The sequence below is a fragment of the Pimephales promelas genome, chromosome 13, assembly GCF_988280905.1.
Source record: "Pimephales promelas chromosome 13, fPimPro1.hap1.1, whole genome shotgun sequence".
Lineage (NCBI taxonomy): Eukaryota > Metazoa > Chordata > Actinopteri > Cypriniformes > Leuciscidae > Pimephales > Pimephales promelas.
In genome coordinates this window covers 9,945,980-9,971,530 of record NC_142781.1, presented here as the reverse complement: position 1 = coordinate 9,971,530, position 25,551 = coordinate 9,945,980, and the positions used below count along the sequence as shown (strand labels likewise).

At 41.7% G+C, this 25,551-nt stretch overlaps 1 protein-coding gene across 1 annotated transcript in view; it reads right to left on the bottom strand.

The window, feature by feature from the left end:
• Positions 1-25,551, bottom strand: part of LOC148976494 (uncharacterized) — a 279,697-nt gene that overhangs the window by 14,384 nt on the left and 239,762 nt on the right. The gene's annotated exons all lie outside the window — the stretch shown is intronic.

Sequence of the window (25,551 nt, the reverse complement as noted above, 5' to 3'; positions counted from 1 at the left end):
TCAAATTTTGGTCTGTTCATAAGCTGTCTTGAGTATGCTATTTTTTTTGAGTTTCTTATTAATAAAAAACAACTTCTGCAAATAGATCCTGACATTTTTTAAATCTTTGTTACAATCGTAACTCACACAGAATTTAGAAAGCCCTAAATTAATAATAACAGAAATTTCATTTTTTGGCTATGCATTGCTTTCCTGTTGGTAAGTAAGTAAGTAAGTAAGTAAGTAAGGTTTATTTCTATGGCACATTTAAAACAGCTCGCACTGACCAAAGTGCTGTACATTCCGCAGTAGCAACAGGGTAACAAAATAAAGTAAAATACACTTACAAATCAGTGATTTAGGCTAAATCCACATCACGAAACAAACACTTAATTACAAACATAGCAGAATAAGACAATTAAGATGCTGGGAAGGCCAAGGTAAAAAGGTGAGTTTTGAGTCTGGCTTTGAAAATCACAATTGAAGGGGCACTAATGTCAGATGGCAGTCAGTTCCACAACTGAGGGCCAGCAACAGAAAAGGCTCTGTCACCTGTTTGCTTAAGCTGGGGCCGTGGGACCTGGAGGAGGCCTTCACAAAGTAAAGGTAGTTACAATAGTCTAGGTGGTTATGAAGACATAAATGACTTTTCCAGATCATTGAATGACAGAACAGACTTAAGTTTGGAAATTATTCTTAACTGGTAAAAACGGGTCTTTACAACAGATGATATTTGTTTCTCCTGGTTGAGATGGGAGTCAAAAATAACACTGGATTGCTGGATTTAAGTGGGATGTACAGTTGGGAATCATCTGCATAGAAGTTAAATGAGATATTACATTTTTCTGATGATTTTACCTAGGGGGAGCATGTAAACGCAGAATAGTACTGGACCCAGAATGGATCCCTGGGGGACACCATATGACACAGCGGCAGGGGAAGAAGAGTACTGACCTATGGATTCTGAAAAAGATCTTTGGTGGAGATATGAGTGAAAACAGTTTAGAGCTGTATCCTTGATACCAATGCAGTGTTCAATACACTTTAGTATTGTACCATGGTCTACAATGTCGAATGCAGCACTAAGATCTAGCAGGGCCAGAATGGCATTATCATCTGAGTCAAGAGTTAAAGGAGAACTCCGGCGCAAAATGAACCTTTGTTCTAATAAAACATTGGTACCTATTCAATCGTTCTCTGAGATTTGTTTTCATGATAATCGAATGTAAAGAGTTTTATCTCTAAAAACTGTTTAGCGTATAATGCTATACTGGGGGCATTAACTAAGTAAAAAGAAATCGCTAATTTACACCACTTACATGGCTCAAAATAGCCCCACACTACCACAGTAGCATAATGAGGGTTCATACATGCAAAACGAAGCATTGAGAACTTTGTAAGTGTACAGACCATTTCAAGAGCCTCTATCATAGCATTTGAAATGTTCCTATTTTTGTTTTAGGAGTTCCCAAAAACAGTTTAACATGCATGCAAGGATAAAAAACACTTTATTTGTCTTATAATATGCATTCATTTTTAACTGATTTGCTCACCGACTCCCAAATGATTCGTACAACGACTAATTTTTCCAAACCACTACTTTACGTGATGCTAATCGGCGGTGATCGGTCTGATGACAGACCCAGTCAGTTGTTTGTTAGCATAACTCATAAACATATTGATAAAGCACTGCAGTACTACAAGACACTCTATTCTTTATGACACATCCAATAACAGCGACAAACATTTCACATATTGAAAAAAAAATGACATTGGAGAACTAGAAGCTGCGCTGAGCGTAACTTACACACACACACACACAGATACACGCGCACACAAATACTTTTTGCATATATGGACCCTCATTATGTTACTATGTTAGTGTGGGTCTATTTTGAGCCTTGTTAGTGGTATAAACTAGCGATTTCTTTTTACTTAGTAAATGCCCCCAGTAGCATTATATGCTAAACAGTTTTTATAGATAAAACTCTTTACATTCGATTATTATGAAAACAAATCTCAGAGAACGATTAACTAGGTACGGATGTTTTATTGGACCAAAGGTTCATTTTGCGCCGGAGTTCTCCTTTAAAGGCCATTTGTCATCTTTAACAGGGCTGTCTCAGTACTGTGGCGGGTTTTAAACCCAAATTGAAATGGCTCTAGGATCTCTGTGGAATTGAGGTATGAAAGCAGCTGCGTTAACACAACCTTCTCCAAAAAATTTAAATTAAATGTCAGTTTCTATATGGGACGAAAATTATTATGACATTTTACATTTAGGTTATGTTTCTTTAGCATAGGCTGGACAACCTCATGCTTGAAAAATGTTGGAACAGTGCCGATGGCAAGGCAGGAATAATAAATTAAATGGTGTGACCAACAGCATCAAAAGCATCTTTAATAATCTGTGAGGGAATGGGATCATATGGGGTTGTTGGTCCCATAGTTCAGTGTAGGACACTGCTTGGAATTGGTCAAATGTAGTGATATCTATGGGGAAATGTGGTTGGGTGTCAGATACTACAGGATCGAACTGTGCTTTAATGTGGTCTTTTTTTCCCAGTAACTTCAAGAACTCTTCACAGCTATAGATGGATGCCTCGATCGCTGGAGAATCTTGGGGGTTAACTATTGAGTTTATGGGTTTAAACAAAATTCTAGGGTGATGGGAATGTTTGGTTATAATGTCTGAGATGCTGCATTTTGGAAATTGGCCAGAGAATTTCTGAATATTTCTGAAGAGACTATGAGGTGATCTCTTTTTCCACATACACTCCACTCTTGGACACACCTGCCTGAGATGGCGGGTGGAATCATCAAGCCACTGTTGAGATTTAAAATTGGGGCAATTAATTTTAAGAGGGGCTACAGTATCAAGGATAGCTAAGCAAGATGTGTTGGAAGAGGATATAAGGCTAGCTCATCAGAGTTAGTGACCGCATTTCCCAGATAACATTCAGAAAACTCATTTGCAGTAGAAGAGTTAATATGACGAAAGTAGTGGCCAGAAGATCAGACTGTGTACAATGAGTTCAGAAGTTTAACATGAACATAATAGGCACATAGTCAGAGAAAGATGCATCCTCAATGCTTATGTTATCAATGGAAAACCCATGGGAAAGAATCAGATCAAGAGTGTGCCCCTGTACATGGGTCGCCTGATTTATGTGCTGGAAAAGACCAATCGACTCCATTACATGACAAAACTCACTAACCAAGGGTTTACCTGGGCAAGAGACATGAATATGAAAATCACCCAAAATCAACAAACGGTCATATGATGTTGCATAATGAGACATATAGAGCGATCATAAGTCCTAAGGCCATCGGTGCAAACACAACAGCACTCGGGCAGCTACTGTAGGTGCTTACGACAAGTCGACAAAATACACTGGAGACGTCATGTTCAGAACCAGTGTCCTATGTCAGAAAAAGCATTGTGTTTTGTGAAAAAAAAGAACTTTATTAGTAAAGGGGAAAACAACTTTGCTATAGTTTTGATTTTAAATACTTTTCACATCTTTACTGATGTTCTTTAACATAACTTCAGTGCACATGTGACTTCCTATATTATTATTATTATTTTTTGCCTTTAGTCTAAAAGTTGGTTAGCCCATTTTGTACAGGCTGCTTGTATGTCAACTCTGATTAATTTCTCATTGATTCACAGGTAAATGCCCCCAGGCTTTAGATTGCAAAGAGATGAATGAAGAACGAAGTGTTAGTACAAAGTGGGTCATACCTGCTGTATAGGGAGAATTTTACTCAGTCCTTTGCTCAGAGTTTTCCAGCAAGGCTGCACTATTTAAAAAGACCTGGAGAAACAGGCAAGGCTCCTTAGCCAATAATGTTGCCTCATTATCATCATGATAAACCTATACAGCTCTCAGTCCTTTTCAGGTCCATGTTGATTTAGTTAATGCTTAATGGTGCTTACTAAGCCAAATATCGCAAGTACTCATACTCAGGTTTGTGTATTTGAACAAACCATAAATGCATTGAACATCTGTGTGTGTACCTACGCACCATTTGTGATACAGGCAGAAAAGCCAACATCTGTATCTTTGCAATCACAAAATTACCTGTATCCAGTAAGAGTGGATGTGGGTGGAGCTAAAACATGTCAAAACCACATATTTAACAAGCATTTCCCCTGCATGGTTTTCATTTAACAGATTAGCCTTGCATAATTCATTTAGTAATTTTGTTAGACTTAAAAAAAATAACTTTTGAAAGTAACTTGAATGTGCAAGTTATTATAACTGTACAAAAACAAGTTGTTACTGAATGCTGCTTTATAGCAAACCATTGGGACAGCCCAGCACAGCAGCTAATGAATCACAAGTTTCGCACATTCTCTGACCCTTTTTTTTTTTAGATGTCAGTGAATGATAGCCCACAAAACTAAAAAGTGTTCTTTTTCTGTACTGTTTTATGTTTAACTCTGCTTACATTCAAGTGAGCCTTTGACGCCATGTCTTTGCTTTTACATCCACATCAATTGGTATTCTAGTGGTGTCTGCTTCTCCGATATGATCTAGTTTAAACATACGTCGGGGAGTCTGCCGAGAGCTAACGGCACAGCCCTTGCACTTCATAAATCTAAAGGACAGATGAGGAGGAGAACTATACACACAATAATACAGCTGAAACACTCTCTCCCTGAGCCAGGGGCAGAGCTTTGGTGTTTCGCTCTCATACTGGATCAGAACTGTCAGATGTCTCCTTGGTCTGGGTATGCTAAGGTAAAGTCCCATAAGAAAAGAGAAAAACACTTTTTTTCTGAAGGAGGAGAAGGCATGGGTCAAAGCTAGCAGTCCTTATCGTTTTAGCTTCAGGCTAATAAAAAAGAAAAATCCCCCCAAAATAAGGTTAGCCTATGAAATAAAAGAAACGTTGAAACGGCTTGGCTGTTGAAACAAAAAGTTGATGTGGGACATATAAAAGGGATAAAAAATAAAAATGTAAGAGGAAGACGATCATGGTTTTCTATGTGCTACTTGCTAGTTGGTTGCAGGTGGTATTACTAAAGGCACCTTTTCATTATCTCTGATAAGCAACAGAACTGAATTTGTTTTCATTTCCAATAAAGAATAGTATGCAAGCTGTATGAAGTTGAAATATTTGCACAAGCATCAGTAAACAAACACCAGCACTAACTCTTAGGGCCAATCCCAATTCTACCCCTTACCCCTTCACTTTCTCCTAGCCCTACCCCTTCGCCTTCCCCTTGACCCTTGAAACAGAGTGGCAATGCGTAGGGGTGAAAATATTCCCCTAAGAAATGGGACACCACTACGCCTCCGTTAAACGTCATTATAAGTTGTCGCTAGCGCCTACGTCACAGGAGATGCGCCAATGTTTATCACAACTTCCAAGATGCCGTCGACAGCTGCAGTTATCTCAGTCGCGTGGGTTACAGCTATTTTCTTGCATTTATCTTGTGAAGTTCGCAGGAAACAATGGAGACGACGGAAATATTTTGCGGGACTATCGTTAGCAAACTACAGTAATTTTAGCGATTTTTTTTTTTAACAAACGTTTCTGTGAAGAAACTGACCGTAAATATGAACACAATATTGAATGTAACATAAAGCAAATAATTGTTTGTCGTTACAATACTTATTAAAGCCACAAATACTTAAATTTATGGGTCTCCTTTGTTGCTTGGGCAGCCAGCCTGGGTTAGCAGTGACACTTCTCATACCCCTTCGTTTGAAGTGTGCTCCCGAAAAATCTTCGTTTGAAGGGCTATCTGGCCCTTCACCCTAGCCCTCCCCCTCCAACCAAAAGAGAATTGGGACAACCCTACCCCTTCACGTGGACGCGCAAAACGGAGGGGAAGGGGAAGGGGAAAGTGAAGGGGTAAGGGGTAGAATTGGGATTGGCCCTTAAGACTAACCTATGCCAGATGTGATGCATTCTAGTCAAAAGTGTTAGGTGAGAATAGTTTGTTTTACATAACTATTTATGTTGATTAGCCATAGAAAGCCTTACTATTTTTCTTTCCAAAATATTGATCATTTGTTTTGCGTGCTGATACATTCATTCATTATTCATTCATTTATTGGTTGTGTCGCATCCACCAGCTGGAGTGCCCTTGATCTCCACCAGAGGGCACTCCTACCAAGTCCATTGCCGCCACTTCATGGACTACACTTCCCAGAACTCATTTCTCACATCACATCCTTCCTGATTGTTCTCAAATATTTCTCATTACATTGTCAGTCACTGCCTATATAAGTCTGGTTCATTCAGTCACTCTTTGCAAAGTCTGTATGTGTTTGGACTCTTACAGGAACAGACTCTGGACTGTGCTCATACTCTTAATGTTTCGATCCAATTTGTTTTGTAATCACTGTTCCTTCATTGGCTAGAGGAGAACAAGAACTGGCCGCCCGACTGAGCCTGGAGCTTGTGTGAGGAGTGAAGATGGCGAAGGAATTGGGAGAGTTCTGTGGTGTGTACTGGCGCGATGGAAAAAACCTCTGGTGCCAGGATTGTTGAAGTGGACTGGAGAGAAAGCGACTGAGTGGAACTGGCTTTCTTTGATGCCTCACCAACAGTGAGGGAAGAACCACTTGATCAATATAACTCTCAAGAGAACAAGTGGTAGCTGACGCCGATATCTGCTGATAAAAATCTTCGACTAATTGGCTCCAAAACCTGATCTTCATGGTACCATCATTTCATGGAACCAGGCTAGAGAGCTCAAACAATTATTTTACGTAATCCTCGATTGAAAACCCATTCTGAAAAATGGATATGAACTGATTGGCAGGATTACTAGGGGTGAGGAAAAGGCTCATAGTTTTTGTGGTCTGGTCTTCTGTCATGCAACAGTAGAGAAGACACAAAGGTAAACGTCTTTTATTAAAGGGTGGGTGGTGATTACCTGAAAGACCTTCACACAGGTGATCGAATAGCATAAGCAGTTCAAATCACAGTGACATTTAACTGACGAGTTTTTCTACTTGCAGGTCTGAAGACCAGCACGATGAAGATAACAGGTCAGATGAAACAAGTCTCTGGAAGAGGACAATGAAGGTAGGCATAGGAAGGTGAATAGTCAGGTATGTTTTTTTGTTTTGTTTTGTTTTTTTCAAATCATGCTTGTGAAATTTAATGCAAGTTCAAAGCGAAGCCAAAATGTCTCGATCTCCCCCCCCCCCCCACCCCCTCCCCCCCCTGAGACCAGTCCTAGTATAGGCCATAAACCCCGCCTCCCCATGTTATTCAACAGGACGTGAGACCAACTAAACAATTAAATTACACTTCACATATCCTTTATCCAAAGATAGTTTCTGTCATTTATTGTAGTTTCTATCAAGTTGGTGTAATTTCAAGAGTTTGTTTTTAAAATAAGTTTGTTTTTAGTTAGTTATGTGATGCTATAAAAACGGTGCTGTGACATCATGATTGACCGCTGTGATTGACAGGTTCTCTGTGCGAAGTAGTAACTGAAGCACCAGCTGACTTTTTTTAATAATGTTGATTGTGGTTAGTAGTTGTATTTACATTATTTTAACGAAGTACTGCAATCAGCAGACATCATTGGAGAAGAACGGAGCAGACAGAGGACACTTAATAAAAGTGCGGGGCGTGTGCTGGCGTTTGATTCAGCAAAAATGAGGGCGTGGCCTTGATTTTGGTGCTTTACTTCCTGCTCACGACTGCGCATGTCTAGTCCCGAAAACACCAGTGCGCAGACTCAAGTTCCAAGATGTCAGCGCCATATCGGGACATTGGCGGCTTCAGTTCTCTCTGATGGAAAAGAGTGAAGGGGCGTCGTCCATCTTTTTTTACAGTCTATGGTCTCTTCTGGTGACTGGAATTGATTCGATTGGATTTTTTTTATGCATAATCAATGGATTTGGTAATTTGGATGTACCTCTGAGTGTAAGATCATTCATCTGTGTTTTAGGTATGAAAGCTTTAGCATAAGTTCTGCGAGGATGGAAGACTCCATTATTACATCATTTATTATCATCTCATCTAACCAGTCGTGTTCTAATACTCGTAGAATAAAAGATCGGTACTTACACCAGTCTGAGTTCACAGATGCTGATGCCAACATTTACCTCCATCCTTCCCACCCAACCCGGTCTCATCCCAAATCGTCATATAACTGACGTTTTGGGACGTCTTTTGACCATACGTCAATATTCGCCTTTTTAGGTCCCCCTTAAACGTCGGTAGATGAGGTTATGGGATCCTAACTCTACCCCATACCTAAACTTAACCCTAAACCTAACCCGTCACCTAACTGACGTTAAAGGTAAAGCGTCAGTTGTATGACGGCCCGGGATCGCCATCTACCGACGTTTAAGGGGGCCCTAAAAAGGCGGATATTGACGTATGGTCAAAATACGTCCCAAAACGTCAGTTATATGACGATTTGGGATGAGACTGTGTTATCCCACCACCAGGATGGTCCCTACCCATACCTCCCAGGGGTCAGCTGCGCCCCTGCCTTCGTCTAGGCAGTACATGCAAATTCCATTACCCTCGGATTGCTTGCTGGGCTGTTAATAAATGTATACTTTGTTACGTCATCTGCCCTCCCGAGTCTTTCTGGTAGAACTGTTTTCTTAGAAGATAAAGGCATTTTAAAAGTGCATATTTGCTAAATCTCATTACTACTTCAAATTCCTTTGTTACATCCCAGAGAAACAGTTCAAATGGATGACAATTTATTTTTGAATGTGGCATTTAAATTGATTTTGTTTTGTATTTAACCCTCTTAATTAATCCATTTCGACATTAAAATGAAAATTTCAGCTAAATGAATGAAAACCATTAATTTGTGCTCTGTGATTAAGATTGTATCTGGCATCAGTTCAAACTATTCACATGGCCGCTGCTGAGAATGCTGATAAATGGACTAAACAAGGAAACTGTAACCTGGTTGTGAGAGTGTATGTTCCCTCTCCTAGGTTCTGCAGGGACCTCCAGCCTCTAAAAAAAGAAAAAAAGAAATCAACTAAAGATCTGCCTGTGTGTTTTCCACCATGAAAGGAAGGAGGTCAATTCAGTCAATCCTGTGAACACCCACCTTATCCAAAGAACTACAAGGCTTGTAAAAGAGGAAAGCAAGGTCAGAAGAGACTTGTAAGCTTACAAGGGTGTATAAACTGGCCAGAGATGGCCTTTAAAGCCATGCAGAGAAACACAGCAGGAAGATCTGTGTTTTGTCTCATGTTTGATTTTCTTTAATAATCAAGTTTCTCTCAGTAATCAAGAATAATTTCCTCGAAGGTTTATATGCAATAGCTTAAGGGTAGTGACAGATGTCTGTCAGATGATGTCACTGATGTCGGATGACTGTGTCTCCCAGTTCTTTTGTATTAAGAGTCTCAGTTACAAGTGTCAGGATTTTAGTTTTCATTTTTGATTGTCTTGCCAAAGACGACTTTCTTTTGGTTGATTGAGTCTCAAACAATCAACTTCTTGGCTTCCTAGGTTGTGAATCAGTATATTGCGCACACTAATTTGGGCACTGGTAAGGACAGCGAGGACCCTGACTCAGACATTGGGAGGGACAATAATGACGGCGACATGACAATGTCCTCATTGTACAACATATTTAATGCATTTATGAAGAACAACAGAACTGATATCTTTATTATATATATATATAGTTTGTATACATTTTGTTATTGTACATTATGATAACTTTGCTTGTTACATATACGTGCAACATTTCAACTGTAAATAATAAAAATAAATATTAGCTCGATTATGTTGATTACCTGTCAAGCGATGTATGTTTATACTGAAATATTATTGGAAGCAGTGCTTAAAATGGCCCAAAGTGCATTAGCTTGAAGTGAATTAACAGGTAGCAAGATCATCATTTATCATCATTAACATTAATGATTGGATTTGTAAATTTACATTTTTTTTTGTAACGTATGCATCTGTATTATTTATGTCCTTTTTGTAATTGTCTTATATGCTGTTAAATGTATTTCCTTAGAAAGAAACTGAATGGGTTAACATGTTCAATACAAAAATGAAATCATGAGATTCAATTAAAAATTTTAACCTTCAAAACAAATGCTAAATAATTTGCAACATGCAAAAAAGCAATATATACAGTATATATATATATATATATATATAGAGAGAGAGAGTCACAGCTAGTTCTCTCCTTTATACCAACAAGATTTTGTAAAATGGTTTTACTTTATTTGGATGGTCCCTTTAACACATTCTGCTGACTATAAGTTGCACCTACATGTCTACCAACTCTCATTCGAGTGTTAGTAGAGAATTAATAGGTTGGTGGGGTTAGGGCTAGAATAAGATGACAAGTACTTGCAAAGTTACTTATAGTAAAATGTCGGGAGCATCACAATAAAAAGTTAGCAGATATGAAGCAGACAGTCTACTAATACTCTAATGACTGCTAGTTGACAAGTAGTTTTAAAGTTACTTTTTGTTATTGTAGAATGTCTAAAGTGGATTATGGAAATAAAGTGTTGCCAGATGTGTCATCTGTGCTATGACCTTGTAACAATGTGAACAACTAAAAAGCTTGAAGCAATTCCTGACTTAATGAAGCGCTCAGCATATGAATAAATGTTTACAATACATGATAATTGTCTTGATTTGCCAGTCACCTATTGTGTTATGGAGATATTCATTTGCAAAAATGGTTTTCATCAATCTTATGACAATATTTACACACCAGCAGATGGCAGCACTGACTGAAGTCTAATGCCCTACTTGGGTCAAATGACAGCTTCCATTCCCTCCCATTGTCTCTCTGTCAACAGTAAACATCTGGGAGGCTTTCTGCAGGTATCTCATCGCACAGCGATTTCTTAAAGGAAGGAAGCCCAAGAATCTTATCAAAGCCAAAAATGGAATTACAGGCGGCAGGATGGAGGAGCGCCAGAGTGGCAGAGACAGCGAGGAATAAAAATAATGCAGGGGGCTGTAAGTGTTTTACTCGGAGACCATTTCCCTTTTTTCCACTAATCTCTAAACTCCTACACAAAGCAAGTACTTCACAAAACAAGCCCTCCAAGAACCTGCTACCAATGTGATGAATGCTTACCCCTTGTAGGGAGAAATTACTCATTTCCTAATTGACTCAAAATTGCTTCATCACTCCACGAGTACTCATTTGGATGCAGTGAGACGGCTAATTAAAATGCTCTCAGCAAACATCGACAGGCTTTTCCTTCAATTACTTGGAGGCAGATCACACTCAAATAAACAAGTGTACAGCTGCTGCCAATGAAAGTCCATTTAGTTCATGTCTCTGTATTAGAACTGAGCTGTGAGCTGAGAAGGGCATCTTGACCTTGGGGGTTCTTGCATGACCCTCATTTAATGTGCTCGAAGCACCCGCTAAAGCTAATCTCCGCCTCATGGTCATGAACCGCCCACAGGCCATCTGATGCATATTGCACACAGAAATGGCTATTGCTATCTCAAAGCAGCAATAAATAATCTAAATACAAATACACACACAGGGTTTTCATGTTTTATGTGTACATTCCATAGACATAGCCCGTTCTCATCCCAAGGCATCATATACTGACGCTTTTGACATTCCGTCTACATCAAACGCACATGGGACCCTTTAGCGTCAAAATGAGGCGCAGATATATATATATATATATATATATATATATGGGCCATAAGCGCCTCCTAGTGGTCTAACCATAACCCTACCCCAGAACTAAACCTACCCATAACCGAAGCGTGTTATATTGACGCTAAAGGGTGCCATGTGCGTTGGATTTAGACGAAATTTCAAAAGTGTCACTATGACGCCCTAGGATGAGAACGCATTGAATAGTCCCCACAAGGTCAAAGATTTCGGATATCGCCTGTGAAGAGACGACTCAATGCTGGCGATATGTTATGCCGACTAACTAACTGCATTTTTCTATGCGCATTTCTGAAATGCACTTTCTGGAAAGCTGCTTTGAAACAATATGTATTATGAAAAGCGCTATACAAATAAAATAAAATAAAATTGAATTGAACTGAATATTGCTATCTTCGTATAACAATCTTTTTATAACATATTTACCTGTGCCACCTACGCGCGCACACACACAGACTCACACACACACCCTTTCCAGGAATTCATAAACATAATGTGACATAAAATATCATAACGCAGTTGTTTTACTCCTTTACACATATACAGTATACTATTATCATCTCATTCTGAACATGATTCTCTATTTAACTTTATATTTAAATAAACAATGTTGGATTTTTTTAATTGTATGGGGACAAAAAGTTTGTATGCATATTCTTCAGTACACATAAGAACACATTTACACATTTTTGACGCAGGATGAAATCCATGGAATTTAGGATAAAATCCAAATGCATAGGGCAGCATTTTATAAATGCGGAGGTTTTTTTTTTAAAGGTGCCATGTGTAAAAATTGAGGTTAAAATATCCAAAAAATGAGCTACGCGCATCAAAACAATGAGAAGAAATAAGGTTGATGATGTCATTAAAAAAAATGACAAGTTATTGTGCTGCCGAGATATTAACCTGAATTAGCATGCTACATTACTAGCCCCGGCCCGGCAGGTGTCGTAATACCAGTTTTGGCCAAGGGAGGCGGGCAACATAACCAACAGTCAAACTGCAATACACGAATAACTCGCACGGCTTGTGTGTATTTGAACCTGATGTCAACCGTGTGGAAAGTACAGCCCACTACTACATTTCAGTTCAGGGAAGAGTTAAAAAAAATGATTGGCCGATATTATGCATGAGGAATACATTTTGGTAAGTTGTAGCATACTGTAACTTTCAACAGTGTTCGTGTTCTTTTACCATTAGCTAGTAGAGATGATCGGTTCACGTGCGCTAGGGATCTGTGGTGTAACATTTACAAGCACCAAAACTGTATTTATTGTTTGAATTGCGTAATAAAATTGACAGAATCTGAGAGCTGAGATTTTTTTATATATCATAACTGACCTGCTCCGTCTAGTCTGTCGTTCTCCTTGTCCTTTTCTGACAAACTTGATGTGTGGCGTGAGAGTGTGTGAAAAGTCTTGTGAGAGTTGGCAGCTCTGAATGGCGCTAGCTTGGTCAATATCAGCGAATGCTGTCTGTCAAATTAATTCAAACTAACAATAAAAATGTTATATGAACAAAACGAATACTGTAAAACTTTAAAGCCTGCTTTTATTTGTGTTTGAGACAGTAGTGAATAAGGCAGCCTTTATAATTTAGTATTGAGATGTTGTTCATTGAGTCTCTAATCTCTAAAAATCTCCAAATGTAAAATTATGCTCCACGTAAAACTGCGGGATTCCAAACTTACTACTATCATGTCAATTGATTTGATTAATATGCGTGAGGGAGACAGAGCAAGACAGCGCTGGTCTGTGTTGTTTGAAGACGTGAGAGAAACTCACTTTCTGGAGGTATACTGCCCCCGTCTGGTATGTAATTAGACATCCTAGAGGACACCTTATGGTGAGTCCCAGTTTGCATACTTCTGCACTATTCTATGTTGTTTTGTGGTATATATAGCACAGGTAGTGTTCCCATTTGAGAGTCAAATCCTGATTGGTGCTGCGTCACTCTGTGTGACGTTGTAATACAGAAGCTGCAAAGGGAGACAACAACATCAGCTTTCTGATTTCAGCATGCACTCTATGTGAGTCCTATGGTTTTTGTTTGTCCCGTAGGCCATACAAAATAACAGCTTTTAGTGAAAAAAAATGGCAAGTGTGTTGTAGCAGTTCAAAAAGTGTGGTCCTCCCTGTCCACGTTACATCACGGGTGGGGATACACATTTGTTTTGTGAAAACTGTTTGGGAGCGGAGCACACACGGACAGCTCTCGAGAGGGCCGACTGTGTGCACTGTGAACACCCTCCTTTGAGGACGCTCCGCTCCCGCCTGGCTTTGTTTGATAAAAGCAGTCAGTTTTGTTCCCCGAGGCAGCCTGGTGGATCACAGATGGAACCAGAGGAGTGTGGAGATCCTGGAAAAAGCCATACTCTTCCCCACGGTCTCTACTCCCAGAAGCTCTAGAAAGAGTTCGCCAGAAAGAGGTCCATCTTCTACTTGTAGCTCCATGCTGGCCGGCCCAAGTATGGTTTTCGGACATGGACTCCAAGACCACGAGATCTCTCGTGGGACCTCCTCACGCCGACCGTATGCACGATATATCACCCCCGGACGAAGATATGGAAGCTGTGGGTCTTGCCACTGAGGGGGATCAGCTCTGCCGGTCTTTCAGCTAATGTTGTCTTGAAGGTTGTCCACAAGGAAACGTTATGCCTTGAAGTGGAGAGGCTTTAGTTTATGGTGCAGGTGACGTCTGTTGGACCCAGTTAACTGCCCAGTGGCTTCAGTGCTGGAAGACACACTTAAAGGAGCATTTCACCCATTTCAACATTAGTCTTTATTGAAAGTGGATCATATATGTAGTCGAAATGTAAACGAATTTTTGAATTTAGTGCACTCTTGACTGAGAAAAGACAGAAGGGCGCATTTGTGTGTATGACAACAAGTCCCACAATGCACCACATTGCGCAGCTCTGCAAGCCACTACCACTAGTCCGGAACTGCGCACACATCAGAGAAATCACTCTTCCGTCTACAAGGCTAACAATAGCTGTCACCAGAGTTTGAAATTCATTTCACATTTTTAGTTGGCTGTGGCGAGCAGGACGATCGAGGGCGAGGGACATAAGAGATAGTGCGAGGACGGTGGCAACAATGGCAGATCGCGAGAGAAACAGGCCTGATTTTATGATGTGTTTTGTTTCTGTTGTGTGTAACGTTACAGCAGTCGTCAATGAGGGACTGTTTTGTTTTGTATTTTGTATTTGTTCATTTTACTATTAAAATGTTTAAATGTTTGCAGGTTCCCGCCTCCTTCTTTCAACAACAACAAACCCTGTTAACGTTACATTGGCAAACTCATTAGTGAACAGTGTTGTGCAAGTTACTTCCAAACTGTAATACATTAGTTATTACTTGTTACTGTTATTTAAAAGTAATGCATTACCTTACAATATTACTGTCCCAGAATTGTAATGCGTTACATTACTCATGTATTACTTTTGAGTTACTTTCACCAAAATAACTAAGTAGAACTTAACTTTTGGGCTGTAACAATATGCGAATATGAAACCGAAATCGCGATTCGCCACACGACTCAGATCCACGAACCTACAGAATCGCGACACACCTCTTCCAACTCCAGCGTTATTCTCCTTACCATCCATATCCAATGCTGCCTTATCTTTAAATTAGGCTATTAGTATTATTTGAAGTTAACATTATAAAATACGTAGACCTACACCACAAAACTAGTTGAGGATAAATTATTTAAAATTGGGGAAGTCCAGCATTATGGACATGACATTTGCAGTCAAAACTTGAAATAAAAATTCTCAGAAAATACATAATGTATTGAAACGTATATAGGCTACTTCCTTAAAGGACCCCAGAGATTAGACAAATATCAGTGTATGTTTTATTTTTAGTGTTAGGGAAAAGACACACATTCATGCGTGACAAAAAAATAGGAGGCAAAATATATTTTTTGTAATTCTGTTAATTACACTGCGCAAATCGGATGAGGAAGGGTTGGCTCTCCAGTCTCCATAGAACTTAAAATATTCATTTTATTTTAGTTTTCGTGTTCGCATTTATGAGGAAAAAACAATGTTACAGACGCGACCGCTCTGAACTGGCACTAAAAGACTGCTTTAAAACTTTCACATAGTCTGTTGCCTTTAAGAAGTAAAAGCAGACAATACACTGTAATACAACTGTAATACAAGCCTCACTAAACATGTAAAGAGTAAAATATTACTGAAAATTGATTAGTAATGCCTTACACTACTGCGTTACAGCAAAAAGTAATATGTTACTGTAATGTATTACTTTTGTAATGCGTTACTCCCAACACTGTTAGTGAAGTACTCCTCGTTTGTATTTCTTTCTAAATATGGTGAATTATTGCATGATACCTGTTCAGTCAGGCGAAACTATGATGGTTCACATCACAACACAAACATCCGTGTGCTCGTCTGATTCAGAGCTTTCGTTTCATTCTCTGCAGCAGACGGACTCTATCTGTGTTCGTAGTTCACAGCGAGAGCACGGGCACCAGCAGTCCGCCTCAGCTCGGGCCAGTCCGGGCTCCTCGACCGCGACAGGCAGCCTCCTCCTGCTCCTCTATCAGCCTTAGCTGCTCTTCACTATACTGCGGCTAGTAAAAAGATAGCCACGAACATCTGATTCGAGCAGCAGAATTTCCAAATCCTCACATACAATATCATGTTTAGTTTCTTCCGTCAAAATCATACTTCCTATCTACACAACGCTTGTTAGCTTAGCTTCCAAACAAGATAGCTGATATATTGATTCAGTATCTGCAAGTGAAAGGTATGGTTCACTCAAAAATGAAAATTAAGACCCTCATGTTGTTCCAACACCGTAAGACTTTCGTTCCTCTTTGGAACACAAATAAATATATTTTTGATAAATTCTGAGAGCTCTCTCACTCCTTCATAGGCTGCTATATTATTTAGTAAAGACATCGTTAAAATAGTCCAAGTGACTACAGTGGCTCAAACTTTATTAAGTTTATCAAGCGACGGGAACACTTTTTGTGCGCAAAAAAACCTGTCAGCTCCCTTTGCAGCTTCCACGTTATGCCATCACATGTCACGGAGCGACGCAGCACCAATCACGATTAGACTTGGTGTACACGTACGTCATGCACTGTTACGCTGAATGCGTCACCCAAAGTGTCGTCATATGATGCAGCATCTTGTTCCCTTTTTTCACACTGAAAATTCCAAATAAAAAAAAACACAATATGTTTTTTGGCCACAAGAGGGCGCAGTTTCCAACAATAACAAAGGCGTATGTTTATGACGCAGTGATGAGCTGAATGATGGGACTTGTCAAGCTGTGTCAAGCTGATGGATCTAATAATGTTTATGGATTAGTGAAAGCACTCGTGTTTTTTAACATTACAGTGGCATGAAGCAGGTCGCGATTGCTAACAAGAGACATATATCATACACGAGTCCCACGGATATAAAGGAATAAGGAAATTTTCATCCTATTCAACTACACGCAAGTGCTGGATTACTCACAGAAGTCAGTTTATTAGATGAATTAAACTTGTGAGGTAACACAGCGCTGTTCCACTTGGTATAACGTTACGCTATCACACTAAACGGCATTTAAATGTGTGTTGAAAGTTATGTCGTGTTAGTTTGTTTGCTATAAGAAACTAGCAGCTAGATCAACATAAGAATCACATACTGACCATATTCTAACATATCATGTCAAGCTAACGTTATAACATTGATTTGTTTTACTTACATTTGCTCACCTGTCTAATAAAGCTGTAAAGTCGTGACTCGTGAAGTTCTGTCAAGTCCAAATTAGTCACTCTGTCGAGTGGAAGTCAGTCTCGGACGGTCTCGGGATCTCAAAAACATCACGCTGATATTGATACTCATTTTAGTTCTCCTTGTTTGTCCCAAAGTCTGCTTGCCATGGTCAATGTTTGAATGAAACAAGAACTGGGTGCCCCTAAACGTTACTCACTACGCAGTTGTCCACGTCTGTCGCCTGGTTACGTCATGGCTATGGCAGTACGAACGGAAACCGAGGATAACGCGGCTATTGCGGCATTGACAGGCGTTTTTTTCTGGGACGGCCACTTATTTTTTTATATTTTGATATTTTATTACAAAACTCTTACATATTGGACCTTTAAATATCTGATTATGCACTCATTTAATCGAAACTGTCGCACCTTTAATCACACAGAGGAGGGGGAGGGGCTATCAGACTCAAAATTACCTGCATGATTGAGTACATAGTGCATAACTACATAGGTGTATAAGTGCATGGTATATAGTGGATCATTTGGGTGTTGTTTAAAATAAACTGTGACATGGTTTACATGAGATGCTTTCTTCCTCTTTAAAAGTTTACAGTTCTTGTCCAGAACTAGCTTCAGTGTAGACGCTTGTCAAATGTCTTGCTATGCGATACTCTAGGGAAGCAGACAGCACTCTCACTGCAAATGTGATCTTGAAAAAAAGCAAAATATTGTGAGTGGCGAACCACCTGAATGCCAGATGACAGTATCTGCAGCTCATGTTCTTTCAGTGCACTGAGTTGAATAGGTTAGAGAAGACGCAGCAGTTGGCAAAGCAAGCAGTCAGCAGTTCCCGAGCGCCTGGACCCTGATGTCTCATTACAATGGAGAAATACATTTCAGGTTTTCTCTTCTTAAAAAAGGAATCCAGCAATAGTACTTGTTGAAATGAGATTCGTCATTATGACATACTGTTTACGAATAAATGAAAGTTGCATTGCAATACAATAATACGTTTTTTAGAAGAAACTGTAGTAATAAAAAAATTGACATCCTCACATCCTTGAACAGTTTACAGTTTTTGATTGATTCACATCTCTATTATACTCAAAATTACTGGACAGTTTTAGCAAGTTAATGCGGTTGTTAGAGAAAGTTTTTTTCCCTTCAACTTAGCAAAGCTTAGCACTAAGCACTTCTTGTCTTTAATGATCTTCAAAAAGTGATTTGTGCTTTCATCTCTTTATCAAGCATTGAATTGCAGAATTCCCATAAGGGTTCCCCCTTTAGTAGATAGCCATTGTGTTCCTTGAAGCCCTACACTGGAATTCCATCAAAGTTATTCTAGTGTAGCTTAAAAGAACTTATGAAGGAATAGCATGGGCTTCGGATCAAAGAAACTACACATTGCAAAGCTACAGTTTGAGCATGAATAATCATTCAAAGCACAATTAGTACAATTACAGAAATCATAACTACAATAGATGTAGTCATTAGCAAGCAAGAGCCTGTTTCCATAGTTACAGCACTGGAGAGTGAACCTGGCTCACTGAACTAATATTTAATGTAGTTATGCGTTGGAAGTTCACTGACAGTATTTTGATACACTTTTTTACACTTACAGTGAAATCCTAAAAAAAAATCATTTGTTCAGTACTCAAACTAACCAAAATGTTTTAGAGGAAAACAGGATCTCCCAAGTACTGCATCTTCAGCGCATGCCAATACCTCCCATTTGAATTCAACACCTTTTTAAACAGCATTTGGACTCCAGATGGAGCTCAGGTGACTATTTTCAACTGAACACACTACTAATTATGTTTTTACACACAATACATGTTTGTACAGTTGGGAAATGCAAAATAATATTAGTTTTTTTCTCTCTTTTTACCTCAAAATTGATGTTGACTAGCCTGTCATCGCATCATCTTAGCTATTTTATGTAATTTCAATGGGACAAAGCCCTTAACCTCATGCAAAGAGGTACTCATGGTGCCTAAGTATGCCCTGTACTTGTAAATAAGCTTTTTGCTACCAAACGTGAAACATGGCCAAACTCTTGACACCAGCCAGACAGATCTGTTGTAGCATGTCCTGTAACTGCTTTTGACGAGGATGATGAGGAGTACCAGTGGTGTTCTTCTCGTATGGCTGGCTTATAAACAATACTTTACAGTATGAGTAGAGCAGTTGGCCAGCCAATCAGACTTGTAATCTGTTCGTCTTACCGTTATACTATTTATCTCAATGGAAGTTGCATGTCTGGTCCAGGATGAACGGATGCTGTCATTTTTGTTCATTAACACTCAAAAGGAGGGTAGGGTTGTTCCATATTTTTTGTTATTTTTGTTATGCTGGTTGAAAGTTTCTTCACATTCTGATAGCAATCACTAAGTTAAGTGGTCTAAATGGTCCAGTATTTATATGTTTTGTCTGTGGAAGGCATAGGACCATGAAATGTGCACCTAATCATTGCATTCAATCCAACGGCAAACAAGCATGTCTAACTAGTTTGCACCTGAATGTAAGGAATTAACTCTCTTTCTTCATTTTTTAAGTGGCTCATGTTTTGGAATGGATGGGTAGCATAACATACATTAGATCAGCATTTTCATCACTTTCGCTTTAATTCTCATGCACTGATACACTTGCTAAACTGAACGTCTAATGACGACTGCCCCGACATGCTGAATTGGGCAAACTGGCCCGTCTTGACAAACTGGCCGTCTAGCTCGACGGATGATAGGACAGATGTTTGATGATGGTGTGTCTCGTCAGTCACCGAGCTGGACTCGCCTGGACAATACTGTTTATGATGCAAGTGGCTGCCGTGGTCAACTGTGAAGGTCAGAAAAAAATTAAAGGTATTTCTAAGTGTGACCAGAGCTGTGGATTAAAGGTTCTGGACTACGCCACCTGGTGCCTCTCACACCGGGATATACTCAGTACCTTAGCTGCTACAAACCTCATCTAAGGCAAGCAGGTTCGTAGAAATACACTAAGAAAGAAATAAACAGAGACGTGCTTTCAGTAGAAAAGAAACAATAATTTTATTGTACAATGTTATGACTAAAAGAGACACACCGTCATACTAGAGACACAGCACTAGCACGAAAGACTAGACCTGGTATTGGCTGTTGAAAGATAAGCAATTTAAACAGAAAATACTGATCCAAGGCAGATTACCTGTCCGGGACACGCGTGATGCTCACCGCCCGTGCTCTGGAATCTGGTGCCCACGATCACATGCATTCACACACACACACACACACACACAGGCACAACCACTACAAGCCAATGATCAAATCAATATTGTGAAGTGCAATTTACCACTACAATACATGGTGCAATGCGCGAGGACGGGACCAGGAACCTCTCTCGTGAGCAGTTATTATAAAACTCTGGAAAAGAAGAAATAAAAGAATAAGTGAGTTATCACTAGCAGAGTAGATTGAGAATGTAAAACTATCACTAGCAAAACAGCCAATACCACATCAGTCGGACAGTTCGTTAGACGGAGGCTACGAAAGAAACAATAAAAAAAAAGAAAAGATCTAACGTAATTTAGGCAAGGCAAAGCAGCAGGAGCAATCTGCCTCAACGTTGACAAATGAATTGACACAGTGGGAAAACAGCCCTTTGCGCCAATCTTCACAATCCTTCTTGATGTTGTGCTTAAATGCGGTACAGCTACCCAGCAGGTGCTTTGCCCAAGACCTTCCGTAATACACAGCACGATTACCCGGAAGCGTCTGGCAATCAGTAAAACACCTTCGTTGCACAGGAGAACCACATACCGAAGTAACAGACAAGAAAAGTATCCAAACACGAGCGAATTCCTAAGCACAACAGTGCAGACTGTTTTATAGGAAGTGGCTTAGACGCAAATGAGTTGTTTAGCCACTCACAGCTAGCTGTGTGACGTCAGGGGGCTACCGTAGCTGCAGAGGGACAAACTTCAACCAGACAGTGACTTCTCTGCCGGTTACACTCTACCCCCCCGATTTGTTATCGGCGTCCCGCTGATAAGATCAATATATCATAACTATCTTTTATTCCTTTTATTAAGGGATGGTAAAGAACTTGTAAGGGGGTAGCCTAATACCAAGGACGAAAAACCGTTGTCACTTTATTGCTAGAACCAAGTACTTGAGAGTTAGTAGCCCCATCTGCCCTACTCACCACTGGAACTGGGAGGTGGTGTAGATTGGCATGTCTTCCCGCAGTAGTCCGAGCTGTTCTCCGGAGTGCCACTGAGCCAGATGGCGTCTCGTCTGTGATGGGGGCGACATGCGGGGAATCGGGCAAAGCCAGCATGGGGGCATTCACTGGAAGAGTTGTGGCACGCTGCAAAGGTGGAACCTCTTCCCGAGAGCTTACAAGAACCCATTGGCCAGGGGAGTCACTCTCTGCTGACTGGCTTGTTTCCTCCTGCAGTTCCACAGGTCTGTTGGGTGTTTGTGGATCCTGGTCCAAGTGGGCTGGTTTTAGCATAGTTCGATGTACTTGTCGTATTTTGCTGAGGTCCTGTGCTGGAGCCACAGAGTATACCACCCCACCAAGTGGGGGTGCACGGATGACCTGATGTATGGTGGCGCCCCAGGCATCTTGGATCTTCGAACGACCCCTCATTGCATGGTCTCTGATGTAGACGTGCTGTCCTTCTGCCAGTGGCTCACTCTGTATTTTCTGGTCATGCCGTTCTTTCCTCTTGGAAGCAGCCGCTTGCATACGCTCCTTGGCATTATGGAAGGCCAAATTAAGGCGCCGCTGGTGCTCTCGGACCCATTCACACGCATGCCCGTGTCTAGGCTCTTGTACCCTGCCAAGCAGGAAGTCCACTGGTAACTGGGGGTCTTGCCCAAACATCAGGTAATATGGTGAGTCGCCAGTGGTCTGATGAACAGCAGTGTTGTAACTAAACACTAATTGGGGTAGGTGCTCTGGCCAGCGGCGCTTCATATCCATGGGCAGAGTACGGAGCAGATCATGCATCGTGCGGTTGAAACGCTCACACTGGCCGTTGCCCTGAGGGTGGTAAGGGGTGGTCCGGGTCTTCTGGATCCCGTACAGGGCACACAACTGGTAGATGATGGCATTCTCGAAGCTACGTCCCTGATCAGAGTGCAGGCGAGCCGGGACCCCAAAACGAAAGAACCACTCCCGGATGAGGACATTGGCCACAGTCGTTGCCTTTTGGTCCCTGGTGGGCACGGCCTGTGTGAATTTAGTAAAAACATCAGTCATGATCAACACTTGTTCTCTACCATCCAGTGCAGGCTCCAGGAAGGTGAAATCCACTGCTAATATCTGGTTTGGGCGAGATGCTAGGAGGTGCCCCATGGGCGCTTGGGGTCGGAGTTGTGAAGACTTTGCAAGGGTACACCGCTCGCAGTTCTGACACCAATGCTTAATATCTTCCCCCATTCCTGGCCAATAGCACCGCCGTCTTATCAGCTCAGTGGTGCGTTCAACCCCCTGGTGACCATGGTCGTTGTGGAGCTGCTGTAAGACTTCCTCCTTTAGGCATGCAGGCAACAAGAGCTGCCGCACCACTTCACCCCCATCTGGACGGAATGTTTGGCGGTAGAGCAGTCCATCGGCACCCACAATACGGTCCCATTGTTGCAGCAGCACACGGGTAGGGCCCGGCAATGTCCTACGCACTGTCGGGTCAGGCGGTCCCTGTGCCAGCCAGAACGGCAAGAAGGCTCCGATAGTGGGGTCAGCTGCTTGTAGCCTTCTTAATTCCTCAAGGGTGCGAGAGGGGAAAGCCGAGACAGCCATCTGGAATGCCAGTGGTGGATCTTGACATCTGGTCGTTTGTTGTACAAGAACTGGTATGGCTGTCCCTAGTGTTGAGGACTCGGTGGCCCGTCCCAGTGGTCCTGCAGGTTGTCGGGAGAGGGCATCTGCATTCCTGTTAGTACGACCAGGCCTATAACGGATGGTATAATTGAAAGCAGCAAGCTCAGCCTCCCACCGCTGTTCGGTCGCTCCCAGCTTGGCAGTCCCCAGATGGCTCAGGGGATTATTGTCCGTCCACACAGTGCATTGTTGACCCCACAGATATTCCCGAAACTTTTCGGTCATGGCCCACTTCATTCCAAGGAACTCCAGCTTCATCGAACTGTAGTTCTTTTCTGCCGGACTGAGGCTACGACTAGCATAGGCGATTGGCCGGATCCTTCCTTGCTGCTCCCGCGAGAGCACTGCGCCGAGACCAATGTGGCTGGCATCCACCTCTAGAATAAATGGTAAGTTAAAATCAGCAAACGCCAAAGTGGGGGCACTCACCAACCTCTGCTTCAAGTCCTGGAAGCTGTTCTCGCAGACGTCTGTCCACACTCCATCAAGCCGTGGCCCTTGGCCCTTGCGGGTCTTCGTACCACCAAGCTCTGCCCCCAGGCGGTTTAAAGGAGCTGCCAGCTTAGAAAAGCCCTCCACAAATCGCCTGTAATAACCCGCGAAACCAAGGAAAGATCTCAATTCAGACACGGTGGTGGGACGGGGCCACTTAGCCACTGCGGACACCTTGGCTGGGTCAGTGGAAACACCTTCACGGGAGACAAGATGGCCCAGATATTGGACTTCTTTCTTGAAAAAACAGCACTTCTCCAGCTTTGCTTTCAGACCTTCTTTCCTTAAACGGCTCAACACTAGATCCAGGCGGTTTATATGATCTTCAACACTAGAAGAAAAAACAATTATGTCGTCCAGATAAAGTAAAAGGGACTGGCAATGCTGCGCTCCAAACATTCTCTCCATCAGTCGTTGAAAAGTGCTTGGGGCGTTACACAGTCCAAAGGCCATACGGTTAAATTCAAATAACCCAAAAGGCGTGCAAAAGGCAGTCTTTGGACGATCTTGTTCGGTCACAGGTACCTGATTATAACCGCTAGCCAGGTCCAGCGTGGAAAACCACTGAGCCCCCGATAAAGCATCCAAAGACTCCTCGATGCGGGGGAGAGGGAAGGCATCCTTTCTGGTCCTACTGTTGAGCTGTCTGTAATCCACACACATACGTAGGCCACCACATTTCTTACGCACAATCACAATGGGAGAGGCATAGGGGCTACTACTTTCTCGTATAACCTGGCTGTCTAGTAGCTGTCGCAGGTGGGCCTTAACGGCATCATAATCAGAAGGGGGGAGACGCCTGTAACGTTGCCTAACTGGTTGGTCGTCTAGCAGAGGAATATCATGAGAGATAAGGTTAGTACAACCAAGGTCCCCCTCAAAAGCTGAAAACACTGACTCATGTTTTAACAAGAATGCCCTTATCTGTTCTTGCTCAGCCTCCACTAGCCCTGATAAATCCAGGGCCTGTATCTGCTCCCTCACTGACTTAGGCCTGACTTCCCCATTGGGAACCTGCATGCCAGCCACAACAGCCTCCGTCTCTGGTTGGTCTTCAGAAATACCCACAGGAAGGCCCTCAATGGTAGCGTGAACAAGCAACCCTAGCGACTGGCGGGGATATATTGTAGCACGTGTAATCCCTACATTAACTACCGGGATAAAGGCTGTACCTTGTTCTACTTGCACTAGCGCAGGCGAAACTAGGAGCCCACTAGGTAAAGAGCCGCTAGCCGGTTCCAAAAGGACAGCAGGAGCATCACAAAATTGAGGGGAGCAGGTGGCTGCCACCAATTTTACAGTGCCGCCTGGTATATGGATGGGTCTTCTACCTCTAACTTTGGCTACACCCGTTTTGGGTGGGCGAGAATTGAGCTGGACCCGATGACAATGCTGCAAGGCGTGCCGCCATGGGAGGGAAGCATGAACTACCGGTGGGAGATCAAACAAAGAAGAACCATGTTGGCCAAACAGTTCAGTATAACATTCCCGAATAACATTCATCCCGAGGACACCCGGCACAAGTGGAGGGGAGAGCTGACCTGGGGGATCTTTGACCACTAGCCAACCTCTTTGGGGGATTACCTTCCCTAATACTTCAACTGTTAACTCAGCATAGCCAACATAGGGTATGTCTAGACCATTTGCAGCCCGAAGCTGCAACCATTTACACTGTTGAAGTTTATCCTTGAAATGTTGCACAAAGAAACTCTCCACTAAGGTAGATACCATGGACCCTGTGTCTAAAAGACAGCTGACAACTACTCCCCCTACTCTCACAGCTACCTTTGGGCACTGAGCGACCAGGGAGGTTACAGGGTGAATAAAAGTGTCCTGATTCTGAGAGC